The 13,229-nt window shown below is 40.5% G+C and overlaps 1 protein-coding gene across 4 annotated transcripts in view; it reads right to left on the reverse strand.

Annotated features, from left to right (window-relative positions):
* POU2AF2 (POU class 2 homeobox associating factor 2) overlaps positions 1–13,229 on the reverse strand; it is a 494,391-nt gene that overhangs the window by 93,002 nt on the left and 388,160 nt on the right. For 3 of the 4 annotated variants that reach the window (XM_086679169.1, XM_086679168.1, XM_086679171.1), the window contains one exon: positions 9,306–9,422. The exons of the other annotated variant lie outside the window; for it this stretch is intronic. The gene's annotated coding sequence lies outside the window, so the exon portion shown is untranslated. The remainder of the gene's footprint in view (positions 1–9,305; positions 9,423–13,229) is intronic. 4 annotated transcript variants of the gene reach the window in all.

Below are 13,229 nucleotides of genomic sequence, written 5' to 3' on the forward strand. Positions count from 1 at the left end.
GCGCAGAGATTGGAGAGAAGTGTTACCAGCCAAGGAATGCCAGAGATTCCTGGCAAACCATCAGAAACTAGCCAGAGGCAAGGAAGGATCCCCTCAACAGCTCTGTCAAAGAGAACAAGACTCCGCCAACCCCTTGATTTTAAACGTCTAGCCTCCACAACTGTGAGACAATGAATTTCTGTTGTGTGAAACCCCCAAGATTGCTACTGTGTTAAGGCAGCCTTGGGAAGTTCACATGGGGGATGAAAATGTAAGAAAGGTCAGGAAACATTGGTCCAGAAGAAAACATAGGAGAACAGTTTTGTAACTTTTGGTTAGGCAAAGGTTTGTTAGATGGACCCAGAGAACACTAGCCATAAAGGAAAAAAATAATGACAAAGAGGACTTCATCATCAAATTACACACTTCTGATTACCAAAAGGTTAGATCTGTTAAGAACATTGTTTAGAAAATTAAGAGAGAACTCACAGACTTGGAGAGAATGTTTGTCATAGATAGCTGACTTATAAAGGACTTACAAACAGAATATATGGAGCACTACCATTCAATAATAAAGAGGAAACTCAATTCACTTGTGAGCAAAAGACTTGAATAGACAGTTCACAAAGGAAGGTATTTGAATGGTCAATAAGCACATGAAAAAATGCTCAACATCATTAGTCATCAGGGAAACACAAATTAAAACCACAATGAAGGGGGCGTCTGGGGAGCTCAGACGGTTAAGCATCCAACTGGATCTCAGCTCAGGTCATGATCTCATAGTTTGTGAGTTTGAGCCCCGCTTCAGGATACACACTGTCAGCATGGAGCCTGCTTGGGTTTCTCTCTCTCCTTCTCTCTCTCTGTCCCCCCCTCCCAAAAATAAATAAATAAGCTTAAAAAAAACCCCACAATGAGGTACCACTACATGCCCACTTGAATGGTATAAATAAAAAGACTGACGACACCAAGTGGTGACCAGGATGTGAAACTAGTGGGAGTACACAGCTTCTTTGGAAAATGGTCTGCCATTTTCTCATTAAGTTAAACATATACCTAGCCTATGTCCCAGCAATTCCGCTTCTAGGTGACGACCGAAGAGAAATGAAGACAGGCAGGTCTACCATAAGAGATGCACACAAATGTTTATAGCCAAAAGCTGAAAATGACTCAAAAACGTCCACTCTCAAGAGAATAGATCAGCAGACTGTAGGGCATTTATATAATGGGTACCACTCAGCAGGAAAAAGGAAGAAACCACTGACAGTCTCAACAACGTAGATGGAGCCTGAAAACATCTGGCTGAGTGAGAGAAGCCACACTCAAAGTGTACCTACTCTACTCTCCCATTTATACGACACTTTGGAACAGAAATTGCCCCACTCTACACTGACGGACACATCAGACCAAGGGATTCCTGCCTGGAGTGAGAGGCGCCGGGTTTACTTCCAAGGGGCACATGGGAACTTGATAGTGATGCAGCTGCTCCATCCACATCCTCATGGGAGTGGAGGCTGCATGTGTGTCCGCACAGGTTAAAACTCATGAAGCTAATAAAGTCGTTAATGTCTGTGCATTTTGCTGGCCCACGTGGCTGAGGCCAGGAAAATGGCCATTTTCCCTGATGTGGCTAAGTCAGCTTGGAGAACCCCCGACAGGTGAGCGGGTACCCACGTTGAGGAAGCATCGAAATGCCTAAGAGTGGAAGCCTCTTTGCATTTTGACAGCTGTGTGGATGCAAGGGCCAGTGTCATGTGAGGACGTGGGCAGCTGAGTGTCAAAACGTAAACATATGTTCTCTCTCCTACGTCCAGGACCATCTCCCCAGAAGCCTAAACTCTTTCACACACCTGGTGGTTCTGTAGGTAAATCAAAGGAGGCGCATCATGAGCCTGTGCAAACAAAGTCAGTTCACATACTGGCAAGCCTTACTCAAAGAAGCAGTGGAAGGGTCTAAGACTCCCATACAAGGGTGCCTGGGTTTAGTCGGTGAAGCATCGGACGCTTGATTACGGCTCAGGTGGTGATCTCAGCGTTTGTGAGTTCGAGCTGCACATCAGTCTCTGTGCTGACAGCAGGGAACTCACTTCAGATCCTATGTCCCCCGCTCTGTCTATCCCTCCCCAGCTTGTTCTCTCTCTCTCTCTCTCTCTCTCTCTCAAAAATAAATAAGGAAATAAATAAATCTCCCATACGTTTACAAGAATGCTGACTGTGTTGAGACACTTTCTACAAGGGACCCCAGAGTTTCTCTTAAAGAGTCTACATTTGGCATGATCATTATATTTGTCCCCCCACCCCCCACCCATTTCTTGTTCACAAGGATTTTCCTGAGGGAAGTGGCAATCTACTCTCTACCACTTTTGTTTCCCCTTATCTTTGTGGAAAGGGTATTTTAGTCTCTAATTCCTTTTATAAAGCTGACTTTGATTGATGGTGATAACTATAGTTGTCCTCTCCCGCACAAAGACCTGGTTGGAGGAAAGCCACAGCTAGTAACTAACGAGCGCACGTTGTTATGGCTCAGGGTCAACATTGCAGGGGACCTGGGAGCTTACAATCAAATCCCACTTATTCTTTTCACCCTACTTCAGCAGCATTTCAAAAGCAGTTTATTTCATTGGCAGGTGGTATGATTGGTGGATTATTTAACATTTCTTTGTCAGCTTGTAAAGACTTTAGGTAATTTCTTTACTGCAGCTCAGTGGTTAGAATTGCATTACATCCAGAACCCAGCATTTGATATAATATTATCCATTCTATTCTACCACATATATATGTGTGTGTTATATATATATATATATATATATATATATATATATATATATATATATATATATATTTCTTTTTCAAATTACATTCCATACTGCTTTTCAAGATTAAGCCCATGACAACAACATGTATCTGTAAATTGTTCTTTCAATGAGGTGACATATATTCAGCTGAAAGCAAACTCTTCCTCCTCCAGAGTCCTGAATCATGTGGTGTCCTGCCTGGCCTGGGGTTAGAGCTGCTAAGCATTCAGAAGTGCAAGGCCACATTGCCCAAACCTGTTTGTAGTTAGGTAGTCAGCAAATCTCTCCCATCGCTCAAAGTGGCTATCTCCTAACTTGTAACTCTGACTTCTCTCCTGGGAGGGTAAGACAGTAATTTTGGTGGGGGCACAGGTGGAAGAGAAGATATACTCCTCTGGTCGTATATTCCACGGTCCATCCTGTGGATACCCTTTGACTGACCTCTATTGTGGGGTCTCTAGTTTCTTCTGTTGACTGTAACTCCTCTTTCCCCATTTCTTAATAGAATGCCACTCGGTATAGGCACAGTGTAGGCATTCAGTTTGTGTTTGATGAATAGACTGAATGCCTGCCTGTTTTGATAGCTTCCCTTCTTCCAAGGGATGTACAGAGCTCTCTCCTGGGAGGCACTGAGTTCAACACAAAGCTCTATTGATTTTGCTGGACCTTTGCCAGTCACCCAGACACTCATATTCCAGTTACAAATTTGTTCTTTCCTCATTGGCCAGAATACCCTGGCTGCTGTAAGTATAATCATTATAAACGTAAATATAATCTTTACAAACGTCCCCTCAGGCACATGCTATGGGAACCTTCTAAAATCTTTTCTCCAGGAAGCCAACATTTATTGAGCCAGGCAGTGTGCTCTACCTACATCATCTAAGTGTTTGACACTCATCATGTAATGTAACCGAAACGACTAGACGATCCCCATTTTACAGGTTAGGAAACTGTGGAGCGAGAAGCTCAAGGAGCTGATCCACGTTTTCAGGACAGGTAGTGTGCTACCAATGCTCTTTTCCACTGCTCCTTAAGACACAGGTTTCTCTGATATGGCAGAGGATGTAACATTTCTTTGTCATGGCAGGAAGCCTATTAAATATGAAGCACACAGTGCTGATGCAACTGAGTGATCCCACTCTGTTCTCTGGGCTCCACAGGGGAGGGGTGTCACAGTGGTCAGGTCTGGGCATCCTGACCTCTTGTGAGGCCAGTATGACCCATCCCCCCCCCGCCACCCATGCCTCCTCACAAGCCTCAAAGTCACATTCTGTTTATCACTTTCCTTTAGAACCACTCCTAAGTGTTTCTCTCTTTAGGTGTTTGCAACCTATGTTTCCAAAGTAAGAAGCAGGCTACGCACTTTCCTACGGACTCATTGAGAACCTGCTGTGTGATGCTCTTACCTGCCTGCTTATTACTATCCTCGGATTTCTGTGATCTCTTGAGTTTTGCTCTTTGGCTTAGGGCAGAGACGCATTACCGTCGCAATAATGTCGTCCGGTGAGATACGTTTTTTTTTTTTTTTTTTTTTCCAACGTTTATTTATTTTTGGGACAGAGAGAGACAGAGCATGAACAGGGGAGGGGCAGAGAGAGAGGGAGACACAGAATCGGAAACAGGCTCCAGGCTCTGAGCCATCAGCCCAGAGCCCGACGCGGGGCTCAAACTCACGGACCGCGAGATCGTGACCTGGCTGAAGTCGGACTCTTAACCGACTGCGCCACCCAGGCGCCCCGAGATACGTTTTTTTAATAGTCGCCTGTACCAACTCTGAGGAAGCCACAGGATTCACTTTGATAAGCGAAGTTCTTTGAGAACAGAAGCTTTGTCATATTTACCTAGGTGTCTCTGGTGCCTGGCACAGTTCCTGACACATAATAATCAACAAGTGTTGGCTTCATAAGGAAGTTAGATGTCATTGTCTGGTACGTTGGAAAGCAGGGTCGAACTCTAGTACCCAAATGAGAGGAACATCTGTTTCTGGAAAGCCACATTTGCTGCCTAGTTCCCCCTTCCATTTATTTAAGATTGAGCTGAGATAACATAATTGGCTTTAAAAAGGCCATTTTCCTCTACTGCTACCCCACTTTCTTGTATATTTCAAAGATGTGACCTGTTGTTTTTCTGAGTCCTTCTGTGTTTTCATTTCATATGAGAGAGTTTCATTTGGGGAGCTATAGAAATTTAAAACTATGAAAATTCATGTGAATTCTGGAAACCTAAGCCTGGACAGCAATACAGACCCAGACTATGCAGCTATGTAAGAAAGTTCAATAAACAGTTCTGCTTAAAAGGGTAGGATTGTTACAGAATACTTGGTGAAATACTTGTCTTTATGCCTGGGCTCCCTATTGAATGGTGAGCTGACTATTGAACGGTGCTTCTCCAGGAAAGGGCCAGGCCTTCACTGATTTCTGTTTCCCCAGCTCATCACTAGCATTTGAACATAGTAGGTGCTTGATGAGTGTTGACTGAATGGATTTGTGAGGGGATTAATGAAGGCATCAAAATGAAGTTTCTTTTAATTTAGAAAGTAATCTGGATCAAGAAGCCTAGAGATATAAGAGATCTATTTCTTGGGTGTATATTCTTTTTAGGTGTTAGAGGGCAAAGGGAATAGCTGATCTGTCTGGGTCAAGGCTTCTGTTCAATGCAGGCAATGTAGAAATGCCCGTCAGAGGTGAGCGCTCTGTGCTTGGCCCAGCTGGGCCATCTGTTTATGTAAGTGCACCCTCACCCCACGTGCTTAAGGAATATGGTACGTGTTAAGGGATGACGGATATCATTTGACTGCTTACCATTCAAAACACTCAATTTCACTTATTAAGACCAGTGGCCAGAAGGTCTGAACTCATGGCAAAGCTTAAGCATAGAACACCAAAAACAAACAGAGAACAAGTAAAAGCTGTGGCATCCAGGACTATTTACAATGTTGTCACATCCTAGCTTTGCCAGGGGCCTGGCTACTGCTTAGAACTGCACAGTAATAGAAAATCATGTATATTATTTATACACTTTGTATACAATGTATACATTACACAGAATGCAGGAACATAAGCAAGGCTCCCAGAGGGGTGACACAGGGGAGGCTGAGTGTGAACGAAAAACCACCACCTGGGCTTAGATCATCAAATTCTAAAACAGAGTAGGATTGGTTTCTGCAAACACTTTGAAAGCATAATTCGGGGCATGTTAAGAGGAATGTGGTCCAGAGTTAGGGTTCTTGCTTTCTCCATCTGAGTTATGGGTCGTCTTCTTTCTCTACCCTCACCCCCGATCATCTATCATGTATCTATCTATTGCTGTCCATCTGTCGACCATCTATCTACGTATCTATGTATGGATGTATCTGTTGTCTATCTACCTACCCATCTATCTACTCAATGAAGTGGGATGAAATCACTTACAAGATTAAGAGTACAATACCATTATAATAACTTGGCCTTCTTACTCTTGTTCCAAACACACATATTTGTTTAGCTTCTATTGCTTAAAACACTTCTTTCGGTGTGCAGTGCTCATCTGAACAAACTTCCCTCAAGTTTTATTTGCCCAAACACACTAACTTTTTAAATGTGGTATCAGGTCTTCTTCCCTAGACCATACGTTTACGAGGACAATGACTTCTTTGTGTCCCCTGCTGTTTCTGTAGACCTAGCCTAACGTTTTTATTGTTAGGCACTCATAAAGATTTATTCAGTGTAAGATTACAGGAACAAAAGGATGAAATGAATAAGCGAATTTAGCAAACATATTTGAAGACAGCAAAATACCTACTCCACTAATACCTATTAGTGTGGGTCTTGGAATCGGACGGACATGAGTATATATGGACCTTACTTTTTATTAGCTGTGGGAATGGGGATAAATGCTACCTTCTCAATGCCGATTTCCCCATCTCTGATGCATTTTAAATAAAAAAAGCATTTTGATCACCAAGGCTGGCTCCCTGGCCTCCACTAATTACCTTTCTTTATTGCCTGCTAATTCTATACCATTTTACCATTATGAATATGCAAAGTTGGCAGAGTCCCAGGGAAATTTCACTATGGGTGGAAATATTATGTTCAAGAAAGTACTTTGATTAGCAAGCTTCCCCTCAGTAATCATTCCATTTAGTTTTTTTGGGAATTATCTGATCTTCAACAAAGGGTTTAACATTTTAAGAAAGCGATGTGGATCTTAACCTGAACAAGATATGATCCCAGCACACTTAATTACCAAGACTAATGCATTAAGTCTGTTGAATTTAAAGCAAAGGAGTGTATGCAAGTATCCGGGGGCCTCCCGTGGGGCTTGGTTCTGGGGAGGGGAGTAGTTCCTCCCCAGAGGTGAGCAGTACTGGAGGGGGGCATTCAGCCTGGACCTCACATTTGCCAAGATCTCCCCACTTTACAGTTTTAGATATTGTCTTACATACACACAATCATCGTAATCATGTGTTAAACGTGCTGATTTGTTAAATATAACATTTAAAGTAATATTCCACAAGGTTACTAACTCTTTTTTGGCATTCAGATTTAAAAAATACTATTAAATCCTCAAGAAATAGAAATGGCTCGTTTTCTGTCAACGTCTGAAAGCCCTATCTGAGGCCACCTATGTGTTTATGAGATCAACTTTTTCAGAAGAAGATACGCTTTGCACATGCCATAGAGCTGCTCGAATTCCTTTTATCTCAGAAAAGTAAGGCAGAGATCTCTTTGCCACATTGCTTTTTTAACCACCCGAACACTAGGTGATATCCAGTAGTCGGATTAGTGACAGTTTCTCTTGACCCAAAATTAAGTGCTCTTGACCTGTGGCTTGCTATACGTAGCCCCTCTGTGCTGGATGTAGGACTTTCCTGGCACCGTCTGCCAGTTGCAGAAGCCTAAGCTCTTGAGAAATCTCACGTGAAATGTTTGCTTCTGGCAGTTTCTTTCTGTATCTAGGTAATTTGGACGGAATTGACATATTTTAGGAAGGTATTTTTAAATATGTACATTTGTCTACTTTTTTTATGTGTCACTTTTGCTTTATATACTTTGCTGTCAAATTAGTAGCAGTATTATGTAATATAAATATAAATATATAATAATATAAATTTTGTATATATACAAAGTTGGAATCTTTATCTCTTCCTTTTGTTATTGTGAAATGACCCTCTATCTGCAGCAATGCTTTTTGTCTTCAAGGTAACTCATTACCTTTCTCTACAGCATTTTTTAAAAATTTTTTTTAATGTTTGTTTATTTTTGAGACAGAGACAGACAAAGCATGAACAGGGGAGGGGCAGAGAGAGAGGGAGACACAGAATCTGAAGCAGGCTCCAGGCTCTGAGCTGTCAGCACAGAGCCCGACGTGGGGCTCGAACTCACGGACTGTGAGATCATGACCTGAACCGAAGTCGGAGGCTCAACTGACTGAGCCACCCAGGCGCCCTTCTCTACAACTTTTCTAGATCTACTGGGTTTTTCTTGTGTTGAACTAAAATATTTTGTGATGGTCAAAAAGTAGAGACAAGAAAGGTCACGGAAAGCCAGATTACCCTTATTTTATCCGAATACATTTACTACTGATGCTCTATGAACTAAACAACTGTGATCTTTTCTGCTCTGCACCCCTATGTCGATGGCTATTGTAGGAGCTGCTCTGTTCTCACGTGACCTCACCCCTGCAAGTGAGCATCTGACCTGAGTGAGCCAGGATCATATTTTGCAGAGTTTGACTAGAACTGAGACTGCCAGTCCTTATTTGGGCTAGGAGCTATAAAAAGTACCTAAGAGATCTGGGTACCCATCCGTTATGAGAAAGAGAGCTGTCTTTAGTGAGAGAGAAGAAAACTTAATCTGAGAGATGACGGGTACAGGGGAGGGGTAGGTGGGATGCCATTTGCATTATTAGTTTCAATAGTCTGGGAAACCAGTTGGGTTTCTGCTATCTCAAAGGTCCTCATTTGTCTCCGTCTTTCCTGGATCCTGAGGCAATAGCCCCAACCTTTTGCTCTAACTAGCTGAAGTTGAATTTCTATCATTTACAACCCAAAGAATTTTTATGAATATGTTCGGCAATGAATTTTCCGCTTTGGCTCTGGGAAGACGCTGGCCATGGTTTTTAGAAAATGAATTTCGGCTAGAGGCTCAGTGGCACCAGCTACAGCTCAGCTCTGGAATTTTAAGAAACAAGATGTTAGGCAGGGCCATTCAGGAAAGTCCGTGTAACCTCTTTTAAGCAATGCTGTCTGGAAAAGTGTTTTATCTTACGGGGTGCACAAACAAAATCTTACCTCTGGCTTATGACCAAAGCCACTATGTGCAGAACCTCATCAGTGAGCACCAGTTGTGAAACATGACCCTACAGTGTGATGCCAACCTCTCTAGGCAAACACAGCAGTCAAGAGTATGAAAACCAAAAAGAATGTGCATGACGAGCGGGTGAGGAAATGACTTTGAATTAGCTTCACTCTGAGGCTTGATATAACTGCAGCAGTATTTGGGGAGTATTTATCAAATCCTATTTCTTCCTTTTTGGGTGATATGAAATTACCTTCAGTGGTTGAAATCGTCTTTGCTCGTTGAAGGCTTGATTTTGTTACCCCCGTTTCTCTCTCTCAGGACTCACAGATAGCTGCCCGGTTCCTACAGTCGGCCAATGTTCCACTCCCTGTGGCAGCAGAAAAATATCACAACCAATAAATCAGAAATACTCCAAACAGACTCTAGGTCCAATATTTGTTTGTGTCTGTTTCACTGTAAGAGTGTTATGTTTTGGGGGGGTGCCTGGGTGGCTCAGTCGGTCAAGCGTCTGACTTCAGCTCAGGTCATGATCTCACGGTTTGTGAGTTCAGGCCCTGCGTCGGGCTCTGTGCTGACAGCTCAGAGCCTGGAGCCTGCTTCCGATTCTGTGTCTCCCTCCCGCTCTGTCCCTTCCCTGCTCAGGCTCTGTTTCTCTCTCTCTCTCTCTCTCAAAAAAAAAAAAAAAAGTAAATAAACATTAAAAAAATTTAAAGAGTATTACGCTTTTCCCCTTGTCAAAGAGTATTATGCTGTTTCAAGGAGGGGTGAAATCACAGGAAATGAGGCTAAGACATAAATCACTCATGAATTACTCTTCTCATTTCTGCTTCTTAGTCTGGCCTGTCAAAGTAGCAGAAATTAGGAATTCAGATTATATAATATCATTGGACTTTAGAGAAATATTTACTCAGTAATGTCTTATGAAACTTTATTTGCAAACTTCAACTCCCTTTGGGTATGACTATAAATCACATGATTGAAACTGACACTGAAAAATACCCAAGTGCCACAAAAATAAGTGAAAATAAGGTTGAAATAGTTCCTTTTTTTGCTACCGTAATTAGAAAATGAAGTATTCTGCATAAGTACATTTTCTAAATAACCGAATATAATTTTTTAAATTACTGAAACTGAAGATTTTAAAGATTTTTAAAGAAACGTTTCTAAGACAGATCATGCATTTCCTTGTCTTACTATGTAGAATAGAAAACACAATAAAACTTATTTATTCAATAAATATTTATTAAGCACCTAGTATATGCCAGGCACTGTGAGAGGTCCCCAAGCTATGAAGACACACATGATCCTGAACCCCATGAAGGTACATCTTAGCCATTTTCTAAGGACTCATGATTTTTGATGAATATGCATTACAGACCTGATACTTTTTAAAAAAAATTTTTGTAATGTTTATTTATTTTTGAGAGACAGAAAGATATAGAGCAAGAGCGGGGGAGGGGCAGAGAGAGAGGGAGACACAGGATCCGAAGCAGGCTCCAGGCTCTGAGCTGTCAGCACAGAGCCCGATGCGGGGCTCCAATACACGAACAGCGAAATCATGACCTGAGCCGAAGTCAGATGCTTAACTGACTGAGCCACCCAGGCACCCCACAGACGAGATGCTTCTAAGTGCTTCTGACTTACTTAGGACTCAACACCTTGTTAGTTTTGTTGTGGTCAAATCCAACAACTTTGTTTTGCCTCATGACTTCTAATTTGGGAATCTTGTTTAATAAGACTTTCTACATGATTAGGTCACAAAAGAGATCTATATTTTCTTCTTTTCCTTATCATTTGATCCTTCCAAGTACAATTGTAGTCTAGCTCTGTATATTGTACAACAAAAGAATACAGTTTTATTTTTATTCATATCATCACATCATTTTTTTTTTCTTCTGTAGAGGTCCTTATGTATTCTCTGTTAGGGGAAATCCAAAATATTGTGTAGATTTTGCTGCATTTGACTATTACTGGCATAGAGGAATTTTACTGAATTTTGTAAGTTGATCCATCTGACAGTAAAGCTAACCTCTCACATCACTTCTTTTTGATTACTTGTTGATTCTACTGGCTTTTCTGGTTTAGATGATAATATCTGCATATGATAAGAGTTGAGGTATTTTTTTTAACATTCTTTATATCTTAGCTTTTTTGTCTTATAGTTAACTCACTAACCAGGAATTTGTAACGTAATGTATGTAATGTATGTAATGGTAAGCGTCCTTATTTTGTTTCCAATCTTAATGGAAAATTTTAAAATTTCTCTGCTAAGAATGATGTTTGCTTTAGGTTTTTGGTACTTCATCTTTATTAAGTTAAGGAAATTTCCTTTTTTATTGCCAGTTTTTTGAGAAGTGTTTTAAAATTATAAATAGTTATTCAATTATATCAAATTATTTTTTCGCCTCAGTCAAGATAATCATATGATTATCTCATTTAGTTTAGTCATATGGTGAACTACACTGAACCAACCTTGTGTTTCTGGAATCAACCCCACTTAAACATAAGGTACTATTTTTAAGACACTTTTGGGTTTCCTTAGCAAATATTTTTATTTAGGATCTTTTACCAGTGTTCTTGCATAGTCCTGTAGTTTTCCTTCTGTGACCTGTTCTTACCTACTTTGGGAATCAAGGTTAAGATTGATTAGTCTCATAAGAGTGTTTAAACAGTGTTGAATAGTTGGGGCGTCTGGGTGGCTCAGTCGGTTGAGCATCCAACTTTGGCTCAGGTCATGATCTCGCCTGAGTTTGTGGGTTTGTGAGTTCGAGCCCCGTGTTGGACTCTGTGCTGACAGCTCAGAGCCTGGAGCCTGCTTCAGATTCTGTGTCTCCTCCTCTCTCTGCCCCTCCCCTGCTCATGCTCTGTCTCTCTCTGTCTCTCTATAATAAATAAACGTTGAGAAAAAAATTAAAAAAATAAATCGTGTTGAATAGTGTCTCTTATTATTCTACACTTTATAATGACATATAAGGATATGTTCTTTGAATATGTGATAAAAGTAATCTATAAAATTACCTTGAGACTTGGGGCTTTTGCTGTGTGGAGAATTTTACTACCATTTCACTTTTTAAATTGTTATTTGTTTATTCAGGTTTTAGTTTTTGGGCCAATTTTGACATTTGATATTTTTCTTTTTATCCATGTAGTCAGGCAAATCAGTTACCATGTAAGTGTTATTCCCTTAGTTCCTGTTGCAGCTGCTCTTCTCTTTCCCATAGTGTAATAATTTATCTGTGCACTTATACAGTATATAATATCATATAAAAATTTATGAATTAGAGAATAGTACATGACATAAACACACGTTATATGAGATACTACATATGATATATACACAATATACAATACCTATTACATAAAGGTAAAAATACACTGTACCATGTATGGTATGATATACTTCAATATACATGTTCAATTACATATGTAAGTAAAATATATAATAAAATATATGTGCAATAATACACCACATCAAGTATAACTGAAAGTTAAAAGCTATTATATATATTATTCATAGTTATTCCTCTTCATGCTGTATTTATTGATCTCTGCACTGAATGACCCCTCTCCCTTTCGGGGCTCCCCCTGCACATTCTCACTCTCTCTGCCAACGCTTTGTTTCTGTTGCACATTTCCTCGTGTAACCAGTTTCAGGTAGTTAGTCTTCTCTACTTTTCTTTTGTTCTTTCACTCATTTCTCCCTCTTATCTTTACTGTTTCCTTATTTGGTCCTCTGGGGGAGGGCTGTGCTTGTTGCTACTTTTTTCCAGATTCTTGGGTTGAATGCTTAGCATTTGTCTCCAATATTTCTTATTGCTGGCAAATGTGTCCCAAATGAGAAATTTCCCGCTAAGCACTTGTTTAACTGTGTTCTAACAATTTTGGCTTGCAGTATTTCCTTGTGTCTCTGTTATAAGTATTTTGCAATTTTCCTTAGGATATTCTTTTTAACCAAAGGGTCATTTAATAGTACGTTACTTAGTTTTCAGCATAGGAAATGAAAGGAAAGTCTTGTTGCTGGATTCTAAGTTTATTGTATGATGATCAGAGAATATAGTCTGTGTGATGCTGGTTATTTGTAATTTAACACAAAGAGTTTTGTAAATATTCCATGTTTGCTCAAAAACAATGCACATTCTCTGTAGGGTATAAAATTCTCTACATCTATTGGTTT

This window comes from Puma concolor, chromosome D1 (assembly GCF_028749965.1).
Source record: "Puma concolor isolate L17-30 chromosome D1, mPumCon1.1.hap2, whole genome shotgun sequence".
NCBI lineage: Eukaryota > Metazoa > Chordata > Mammalia > Carnivora > Felidae > Puma > Puma concolor.